Genomic DNA, 9512 nt, shown 5'->3' on the forward strand with positions numbered 1-9512 from the left:
TAATCGCACACAGATAAATACAGTCGAATTCAGAACCTCCTCCTTTTTTAAAATTGGTTAAATCATTGACACAAAATTGATTTTTTGACATTTCCATGCGCACCAATGACTTTGATGACGACTACACATGATAAATTATTATATGCAGTTGATAAGAGTGTGTACGGATTACAACTTCACATTTTAGTTTAGCTTACTTTGCGCTCTACTTTCCGTGGCTGTTTGTTTGCCTGTGCGCATAATTAGGCAATTAAATTAGTGTTTAACGAACCTTCAGACAAAACAACTTAACAACAACGTAAGAGATACACAACTTCATCTAGTTTGTATCTTTACAATACACTTTTACATTCTTAATTTATCATTTAAACAATATAACGTAGTATTGGCACCTGTTGGGTCCTTCGAGCCAGATTATGTTATTATTGACTCTAGACAAGATGATAAGATGTAATATTAAGATGTAATTAAGGAGAACGTGCAGCACCCGGACAAACCAATGTAGGTTTAAGGGTGTGATGTATATATATTTTTGTAATATTCTTAGTGTTTAAAATAAATAAATAAAATAAAATAAAAAATAAATAAAATACACATCATCCACAATCTTCTTCATCTTACAATACATCTGCAAAATCTTCTATAATTTATGTCACAGTCCGCCATGCTGGCCCCATTGAGAACTTTACATGTCGAAAAGTTAATCTTATATGCAGAATTGAAATCACAATGTTTTTCCTTCACAATAAAGAAAGATAAACAAACCTAATAATTATTTATTATTATTATTGACACGTAAATCGAACAACACATATTCCATCGAACTGACTAGACCCGAACCAGTGTCTGTTGCCATGCCGGGACCACCGCTTTTAGCCAACTGCGCTTTTAACCAAAAAATTATGGATGACGGGGCGAACAAGTAGTACGCCTGCGCAATTTCTTGGGTTTAAACGGTTTTTTCGCCATCAGCGCACCTGCGAGAACCTTATGAAGTTACTCACTAATTTTAATATTTTTCCAACTCATTCCAGCTCTCTGCAACGACGACGCCAACGGCAACGTTCCCCTGGGCAAATCCTGCAACCGCTACTGGCAGTGCCAAGGCGGGTATCCACGCCTTCAACGGTGCCCTGCTATGCTGGTCTTCGACAGACGGTCTCTGCGCTGTGTCGTACCCCCTACTGAGGAATGCGATGTGCCCACTACTACTGCTCCCCCTCCAGAAGAACAGGAGAACATTCCTCAGGATTTAAGACCGGTGAGAATATATTATCTTGATAATATGGTGAAGTAAAGAAACTCATTTTATAGAAATTCAATTTAAGGAGTGGGTTAAAGCCGTCCACCATACTGACCCAATACGGATTGGGCATTTCACACGTTTTCGGTGGCACAAGACACAAAATATAAATAAATAAACACTAGTGCAATATTACATACGTTGCTCTGATCCCATAGTAAGTAAGAAAAGCACTTGTGCTATGAAAATCGAAAACAACGACGGTACCATAAACATTCTGATACAAGACAAATATAGAGACGTTAGTTTCTCCATTGACCTGGCTGGGGATCGAATGGCACATAGGACATGTCAACTTATGTCTCAGGGTGACAGGCGCAGTGGCAGTGCCCCTCAGATCTTTGCCATGTAAAGCTCTGAGTGGCACTGCATGTGTTATGGACAGGCGTGTAGCTTACCATCAGGCGCACTACTTGTTCATCCCGTCACTTGATATCGACGCTGGAAAGGTCCAACTTGCATTTGAAAAATATTAAAAGAGAGCGATTTAAAGTATTTTTTTTAAGAAAACAAAAAATCATACCTCTAATATTATTTGTTATATGAGAAAACCTGACAGTTTCTTGTTTTCCATATACCCATAAAAATATAGTTATCATTTTTTTTTCTTAAAAAAAATACTATAAATCGCTCTCCCGTAACATTTTCCAATGCACTTTAGACGTTTTACCTTTCCAATGACAAATATTATTAAAAAAAATACAAGCTGAAGAAAAGATCCTATATCCAATACGCGTCGGATTCACGGCGATTTGATGCCACCTTTTTAATTTGCCAGTACATTTCACGTGAAAATAAGCCGTCGCGCATTATAGCTTTCGCGCAACCGTCTTCGCACCATCGTCATTCTCGTAATCGGCATTCGCAATCACGTGGGAAACCCGTTACTTTTTGCTAGTTGTATACTAATACACAGATAATTATTCGGACAGTATAACAGTTCTTTCTTAAAAAGAAATAAACACGAAGTGAAAACAATAATCAAGCTTGTTGATAAATACAAAGTAAAAATAAAAACAAAATTAATTTCTATTTTAACACACTAAAATCTAAAGAAGACACTGTATACTACATTTCTGCATAATTACGTCCTTGGCCAAAATTCAGGTACAAGAGAGTGATCTTTACAACAAAATAATAACTCTATTTACGCTTCGTACTAGTGTAGTTAATAATACCTATGCAGAATGAGCTGTTTCATTTTTGCAGAGTAGTTATGAATATTTTGTAAGTGAGAGCTGATTTTATCCCGTGGCGACTATTGAACCCGTAGTATGGATGATATTCAGAGGAACACATTAAGGATTTTTCACTATATTTTCTTTTGCGTGTGTCCATCGAAAATTATACAATTAATAATTGCGATTCTTGTTGGTCACATGCACGTAGCGTGCGTAACAATACGAAAGGCAAAAGTTACTTAAATTGTAATCATTAGAATTGGTTTACGATTGCAACCAACTCTACGCAAGAAAACGTTGAAGCTACAGTAGCAATACCCCTTAATGCTTCATAAAATACTAAAATTTCACCCGGGAGAGACATATCACATAACTTACAAGTCAAGATATAACAAAACTAGACATTTGAGAGACAGACAAATCCCTAATAGACTCAAATGATATAGTCAGCTTCTCTTATGCAACATTTATCTATTTATTGGAACGAACTAGTCCAAATGAAACTTTGTTAGATATTGATCAAAGTTAAAGTGTTTGTCTTGATCTTGCCATAGATTGGAAACTAACTACGAGAAGCAATATTATCTTTACTTACATCAGTGAAGATTATACGATTAAAGTTAACCGTTCATGGAATATCAACGGTTATAGGTATGTTCGTATTTTAGTTTATATTGATTGAAATTTATTTTATGTTTTGAGTACTATAAATAAACAAATGTTAGACATCATCATATACGTTGCTCTGACCCCAAAGTAAGCTTTGCTAAAGCACTTCTGTTATGGAAATCGGAAACATCGACGTTACCACAAAGACCAAGACCTGAGACAATATAGAAAAGTTAGTTTCTACAATGACGCGGCCGAGGACCGAACCCGGGATCTCAGAGATGGCGACACCAAGAAAACCGGTATGCAAACAAAAAAAGCCGTAGGAGTCTAATGGCTTGACCTATCGCTTTTCAAGCAGAAGCCGTGGGTTCGAATCCGACCTCGCACCTCTGAGTTTTCGGTACTTATGTGAACGAAGAGCAAAAAGGATCTAATCCACGAAATTATCAAAAAATGAGTTATATGTACCAAACGGTTCCTAAAGTCTAACCTCTTGGATCCGTAATAAAATCCAACATATAAACAAATATCTTTGTAGTTACATAACATTATAAGTTTTGACTGTGACTGTGACTGGATGTGCATTAGATCCTTTTTATTTAAGTACGTCCAAGTGCGAAATTCAATTTGAAATTTACCTACCATGAGATTTTTGGTGAAGGAACACATTTTGATGAATACTGCACGTCGAAAACGGTTCTCAAACCTCGGAAAGCGTGTGAAGTTCCCAATCCGCTTTGAGCCAGAGACGCGAACTGTGACTTAAACCCTCGCCTGAGAGGAGGCACGTGCTCAGCAGTGGCTCGTATAAATGGGTTGATGATGATGATGATTTGAGTACTCCGTACTACGTTGGGGGTTCACGAAACTCTAAAAAGTTGTAGTGCAAGTGAATTTGACCATTTGTTTGACATTACGAGTAGCCTTTGATATCGTAGATATTTACCACATCAACAAACATAATTGTAAAAAATATTAATTATATCTTCTTCTTCGAAGAAAGAAAGATGCGGCTCGGAACAGTTATGTGGTACTTATGTTGAACCACTCTGCAAGGTTTTGAAGACATGTGGATTTTCTACGACCGCGTCTTCTGGGCCCCTGGAGTTTTCCCTACAGAATGAATTGCAGTAAATAGTATTTATCACTCCGCATGATGTGGCCGAAGTACTGCAGTATCCTCCTTTTTACTGTTTTCAGGAGCTCCAAGCCTTTGTGCATCCTCTAATACGTTGTCATTGGTGATTCTATCCGTCCATGATATTTTCAAAATTCTTCGATAAACACATATTTCGAAGGCTTCTAACCGTTTACATAATGTCTGAGTTAATGCCCAAGCTTCCACTGCGTACAAAACAATTGAAAATATGTAGCACCGCACTAAACGGCATCTTGTCGATAGTTTGGGACTACGATTGCAAAGGAGGTGGCTCATTTTTAATAATAGCACTCCTGGCTTGCTCTATGCAACACCTTACTTCTACGCTGTGGTCTTCCTGGTCGTTTACCCTACAGCCAAGGTATTTAAAAGAACGTATCCTGTCAAGTGGTTGGTTCCTAGCGTTTAGTTATATGCCTCTATATTTTAATTGGTCACTTTTGTTTTTTAATTTCTTGCAGGGCCAGCAGAAGCGGCCAACAAATAACGAGTACCACGAGCAGCAGCAAGTTCGTCAACGGCCTAGGAACTAAATCCTAAACTCATTTCATCAGACTATCCTTCTAAATATTTACTTTCCGTATTCCTATGTCCACAACAATATTTAAAGTTATTTCCTTCCATTATCAATCTTACCAGTGCACCACTATAATTGGATTTTTAATTAGAGATAACAAACTGACAGCTCCTGTCACTGAAAACTAATGTTAACATGTTTTATAATGCAAATTGGGTCTCAATGAAGTCACTGAATCAGAATGCGTACAAATAATTTAACTTTACCTTTTCTTTTTTTTTACCTGCTACACAATATTTATATTATATCTTTTTAATATTATCAAATTCTTTAAAATTAATACCTACAAATAATCCAAAAGATGAAGAGTGAGTCAGTAAAGCAGACCCTTTGAGACAACATCACTTTTAACAAATTGATGAATTCATCGTTAATTGTAGACAACTACTAAAGCTCAGTTTATTATTTCTAATCAAAAATCCGTCTAGAGAGAATTCAATATATTATACAATATTTCCAAAACTGAAACTGTAGAATTCTAGACTCAGTGAAGCAACTTCAAAACATTCAAGTTTTCAAATTGTGTTATATTCATCGTATTCTTTCCCACCATTTTTACTTTAAAGCTTATCTCTATACGTAGAAGTATTTAAACTTCGATTAATTATAGTCATAACTAAGTTTAGTGTTAGTTTTTTTAAGTGTAAATTTGAAAATACACCAGCAACCTTATTATTGTTAAGGAACCAGTACATCTTGAGACCGATTGCAAAGGGGTGACCGCGGGTCGTTTTGTCATGAACGAATATAATTTCAAAGTTATAGACGTAGACTCTAAGCAAAATTACTGCCCCACCTCTGAATATTCTATCGTAAATTCTGACAGACGTTAACCGAATGACGATAAATTTTATAATTAGTTTATAAATACAAGAATCGCACAAAACATAGAAAAATTCCTTCGTTCTGAGTGAGCTCAAACCAGCATCATGGCTTTAACCAACTGAACTACAGGCCAAATTAGCACAGTTGAATAGAACGATGACCCCGGTGTGACAACATATGCAGGCCCTATACTTCGTTCGCCGTGCGACATCCGTCAGAAATAATTACTGTCAAATAAGTACTATTCGACCAAATTAAAAGATGCAAGATGCAAATGAAGCTTCATAATTGACTTTTTTTTTAAATTGGACGAGTATTTATTTGACAATAATTGTTTCGGACGGAGAACGATAGTTCTCGATTCAAATCGAAGTATTTTTTGTGGTATTCGATCTTCGTGTCAAAGATAATGACGAACTAGTGGAGTCATTTCACAAAAAAATATATAAATAACACGGTAGTAAAATTCTTAGGTTTTCGCGATTGTTACACATAGGAAATGAAATTATTTATCCGTAACGTTAGTTTGTTTAAACAAAAAAACTTTGTGTACGCGATTTGAATCCGGAAAAATAGTTTCATTTCCTACATGAAATTCAATAAAAATAAAAATAAACTTTCATTATTCTATATGTTAGGCAAACCTGAAATGAAAGAAAGAGACAACTTTATATTATGTAATACAGCACTGTCTCTCTCTAAAAATTTGTGTTCGCTTTGAAATCTGCTATTTGCGATAAAAGTCTGTTTACGATAATGATTTTGAGATCGCCGGTCACCCCCAGACTAAAATAACCTACAAGTACATTGAAGTAAGGGAATAGTTCTGAAAAAAACATACCTAACATTAGTAACGGTAACTAAACTGTAAAATGGTGCACTTATATTTTAGTATATAAAACTTGTTTTTTTTTTATTGTACTCTAAATTTTTTACTATGGTATATCATAAAATTACAATTTCAAACTCTTTACGCTTTTTCATCGTATTAGGCAAATCCACAACCTTCCACTTTCTACGATCCTCACATCAATGGCCTCATTAACACCTAACGATGCTTTCATATAGGCTTGTCAGTTAATGGTATAACGGTGCTTTTCCACTGATAAAGCGTGACAAGATGAGGCGAGACGAGGACTGAAATTTGTAACGCAAAATTTCAATTCTCTCTTAGCTCATCTTCGATGGAAATGGTCTGGGATTGACGGGACGAGACGAGAATAGAAGTATTGTTGATATAATATTGAACCGTAGTGTTGCCTATTAGAGTGTTAAACTCATCATTGGAAACACGATTTCTAGCGAGCTATTAATGGCAATTTTTGGAGGAAATAGACCTGCGAGATTTCAATACTGGTCTTGCCTCGTTTCGTCTCGCCTCGCCTGTGGAAAACCGCCTGTACAGTACCTTCAAAGGATAACTAGTTATATAGCCAATTAGCAATAGAAGTATTTTCACATCCCACTCAAAAAGATGAACCAAACGTTTACTTCGCCTTTGATGTCGGTAAAAAATCTAAATGAAAGCAAATTCTACTCTTTAAACTTAGTCAATATTTTTGTTTAAGCTCCATACCGTTTATTTGTAGTCATTAAAATATTTTTACATGTGTAATTTTGTTTTATTTCTCATTAATGTTTGAATAATAGAAATATAATAAATATATATATATGACAATGTACTAAAAGGTTCGGTGGCTCCTTTCTCTGCCGCACGGTTGACAAATGGAACTCCCTTCCGGCACATGTCTTCCCTCCCTCTTATGATATGGGGTCCTTCAAACGAGGCGTGAAGAGGCATATTGTAGGCAGGCAGGGTGGAGGTGGTTAGTGCAGTGAGGATTCCATCGCTGCACTAGGTTCCTTCGCGTTTGGATACCACTTTCCACTTAACATCAGGTGGAGTGGAGTCATTTGCCTGTCATGTATAAAAAAAGGTAACCTATATGGAGGTAATATACAAAACTATACTTTTTTCGACTTTTTTGACGACTAGGACGTCTTCAAATTAAATGCTTGTAAACGCGGTGCAGTGGCGCTTCAGGCGAGTTACCGGAGGAGAAGCGGGAAAAACTGTTTTCCTAGATCAATAGTTTTTGATATTTACTATCAAGTAACGGTCATAAGAATATACAATATATTAAGGATATTGTTTAAAAAATGTGCTAATTTGTTACACGATGGTATGTAGGTATTTTACTCGATTATATGAAATCCCGAAAACAGGATAAATTTTATTTTATTTATTTTCAGGTTATAAAAGCCCCATAAACCACATACCTTATAGACTAACGTATATAATAATATGATAAAAACAATTTATTTATTTACACGTATAGACCGGGACGAGTGACGCAACGTGGGTGTCCGATTGTCAACCTCGGAAACGCCGGAACATGACACCCTTCGGCCAAAAGTCCTCCTTCATGAAGGTCGACAGATGTTGAGTTGGTACTCTCACCACAAATTAATTAAAATTCACCTTGTGGCGGGACTCCAACTGCTCGCTCGACCCTCACCTCAGGGCAGCTTTGGCTTTCACCCGTATGCAGGTACTCCACAATATCCGCAGACTTTGTGTAAAAGTGAAAGTCTAAAACGAATTATTTAAGAATAAAATGTCTAACTTTGCGTATAATATTTTTATATGGAGATATTTGTATTTAAGTACCTACTACAGAAAACTTGCTAAATGTTGGTTTTAAACTGAAGCCCTGATTTATTAAATTCTCAAATATCCCAATTCTTGAAAATTGCCCAGTGGTTTAACGAGACGCCCCGCCGCCCGCTGCCCCGTCAGTCGCAATCGGGCGCTTGTCAACGTCGGATCTGTGTTAAACTTTCTCCGTCTGTTTTTTATGTTATTCATATTAATTTTAAGCGCGCGTTAAAATACCTCAGTCTTTCAGTCATTTTTAATTCATTATTGTGTCTGCAAATGTGTTCTATAAACGTCCAATTTGAGGGCACCCTAATATTTACTAGGTATGAAATAACTGAAATAATAGACTTGATATACTTAACATTAGAGCATTTAACCCGGGAATCTCCATTTCGAAAATTTCGCGTCTTTGATGATCTTTTGGCGTTTTGAGTCTCGAGAATATAGCGACTGTTACAATGTTAAACATCTACTTACCGACTAACAAACAAAAGAGAAAAAATCTAAAAGAAAACATCTAAATTCAAAAATATCGACATAGGAAGAATATTTATAAATATATCGGAATATGGTCGTAGGGGAGACGTTGAGGAAAAACACCTCGACATTGATTCCGTCAGAAATTATTTGATAATTGGCCGATTCGCTCGTCGTTATCAATTTGTTCAGGCAACGGTGAAATAATATTGTCAGTAGGTACGCATTATTTATTGCAAATAATTGGTTTATCAACTTTTCACAACGATTAGTTCGAAAGTACAAAGGATGGATCGGGTAAAATTGGATTTTAATTGAAAACGGGGCAAGTTCGGTGCAGAATGGTGCCTAACATTGCTTGCCCGTCAGCCTGATGATCCAAGTCATCCCATTCCAACATCAAGTCGTGTACAATTGTACATGCGCTTCTCCCCCTTATAGCCATCTCTGTATCGACCTTACCCAAGCAGACTGCTTGACGTTTTCAACAAGTACAATCTAAACCTACTAGATGGCGTTATAATTAAATTAACTTTTCGAAAATCGTACAGCCTGATGGCGCTGTGGCCGCGAGAGTCCGACAAATAAATATTTTTAATACAACCTTTATTTCTTACGAAACCCTTTTGATAACGCAAACTTTTTACGTCGTCTTTTACCGGGGTGCGTCTCACTTATACGAAAAATAAATTAACTAATTTCAAAACAACTCCGTT

General features: G+C 36.4%; 1 long non-coding RNA gene across 1 annotated transcript; it reads left to right on the plus strand.

Moving 5' to 3' along the window:
* Positions 1-1032: 1032 nt before the first annotated feature.
* LOC113239265 lies at positions 1033-5822 on the plus strand. Its single transcript, XR_003311173.1, has 2 exons — positions 1033-1261; positions 4717-5822. It is a non-coding gene; the product is annotated as an uncharacterized LOC113239265 (long non-coding RNA).
* The last annotated feature ends 3690 nt before the right edge of the window (positions 5823-9512 follow it).

This window comes from Hyposmocoma kahamanoa, unplaced genomic scaffold (genome assembly GCF_003589595.1).
Source record: "Hyposmocoma kahamanoa isolate Upper Pololo Valley unplaced genomic scaffold, ASM358959v1 99721, whole genome shotgun sequence".
In the NCBI taxonomy this organism is placed as follows: Eukaryota; Metazoa; Arthropoda; class Insecta; order Lepidoptera; family Cosmopterigidae; genus Hyposmocoma; species Hyposmocoma kahamanoa.